This window comes from Chiloscyllium plagiosum, chromosome 24 (genome assembly GCF_004010195.1).
Source record: "Chiloscyllium plagiosum isolate BGI_BamShark_2017 chromosome 24, ASM401019v2, whole genome shotgun sequence".
NCBI classification, from domain to species: domain Eukaryota; kingdom Metazoa; phylum Chordata; class Chondrichthyes; order Orectolobiformes; family Hemiscylliidae; genus Chiloscyllium; species Chiloscyllium plagiosum.
This window is the reverse complement of record NC_057733.1, coordinates 6,131,778-6,133,722: the sequence shown is the minus strand read 5'-3', so window position 1 is coordinate 6,133,722 and position 1,945 is coordinate 6,131,778.

Here is a 1,945-nt window from a genome sequence, read left to right as displayed (position 1 = left end):
AATGTTGGGCCACGGGGCGGTGTGTGGTTGATTGGTGCGGGTCCCGGAGATGTTCCCTAAAGCGCTCTGCTAGGAGGCGTCCAGTCTCCCCAATGTAGAGGAGACCGCATCGGGAGCAACGGATACAATAAATGATATTGGTGGACGTGCAGGTAAAACTTTGGATGTGGAAGGCTCCTTTAGGGCCTTGGATGGAGGTGAGGGAGGAGGTGTGGGCGCAGGTTTTGCAATTCCTGCAGTGGCGATTTTGCTGCTCCTCGGATGCTGCCTGAACAGCTGTGCTCTTCCAGCACCACTAATCCAAAATCCATTTTCTTCAAGAAGCCCCAGGTGGCCTCCAGAAACTTGCATCTCTTATTTTACCCCCACTCACAAGACACCTGGCTCACAACGAGAAATAAAACGTCGCATCCAACTTGGAAATGAAACAGTGACACGGACCCCAGTGCCCACAAAGGGCTGGTACATCAAAAGCAATCTTCAAGCAAAAGGAGAGAGAACACAGCCTGGACTGAGAGCAGCAACGATACTGAAAGCTCTTCTCTCTTCCTCAATTTCAACGATGGTGAAAGTGCAACTTTGATAAATCACTGCTCTTTAGGAACTCAGGATCTGGAAATGGTGCCACTGCTAAACACTAGTTAAACAAATCCACCCAACTGTTTACCTTCCTGTGTGTATCCGACCCCCTCCCACCCCATCTCTACCCCCACTCTCCTCAGTGAGCTTCTTACCTGCATTAGTGAGTATGGTTGAGCTGTATTTTATTAATTTTGGGGATGGTAGCTGATAAAACTTAATTCTCTTTCACGCAAGAAAATCTTTGATTTGGCTCGTCTTTCAATTTTGACCTGCTTAACAAAATTCAATTCCAGTGCAAGAGCTACGTGCTGAGCAATAAAACTAAAAGTGGTAGGAGACAGTTAACCAAGAAAATAGAAGATGGCAGTGATCCCACCGCCAGCACCAACCCTCCTACCCGCATCAAAGATCTGGTGGTAACAAACGTCTGTTGGTTTCATAGTTTATGAAGGTGAAAAAATTGCGCCATTTATAAAAAACACAGGAAGAGAGGACACATCTTTGGATGCAATATAAATGGAGAAAGTGGGGACTGCAGATGCTGGAGATCAGAGCTGAAAATGTGTTGCTGGAAAAGCGCAGCAGGTCAGGCAGCATCCAAGGAGCAGGAGAATCGACGTTTCAGGCATGAGCCTGCGCTTTTCCAGCAACACATTTTCAGCTCTGATCGCCAGCATCTGCAGTCCTCACTTTCTCCTGAAAGGGGTCCTAGCCTATCCAGCCTCACCTTATAACTCAAAGCCTCTTTAGATCATAGAATCCCTACAACGTGGAAACAGGCCATTCAGCCCAACAAGTCCACACCGACCCTCTAAAGCATAAGCCACCCAGACCCATTCCCCTACTATCCTATATTTACCCCTGACTAATGCACCTAGCCTACACATTCCTGTACACTGTGGGCAATTTCGCATGGCTAATTCACCTAACCTGCACATCTTTGGACTGTGGGAAGAAACCAGAGCACCCGGAGGAAACCCCAGACAGACTCAGGGAGAATGTGCAGACTCCACACAGACAGTCGCCCGAGGTGGGAATCAAACCCAGGTCCCTGGTGCTGTGAGGCAGTAGTACTAACCACTGAGCCACCGTGCCACCCATGTGAGAATCATACCCCTAGACCAATGAGCCACACACTCTTTACCTGGCAATATCCTGGTAAATCTTTTCTGAACCCTCTCCTTTCTATAACAGGGTGACCTGAACTGCACACAATATTCCCAGATAGCCTTTACCAACATCCTGTGTCACCTCAGCATGTCGTCGCAACACCTAACCTCATAAGGAAAAGTCTTCAAAGTGAATAGTCGGGGTTTATTAAAGCACATAATCAGATATATATTCTACATGACATTCAGGAAAC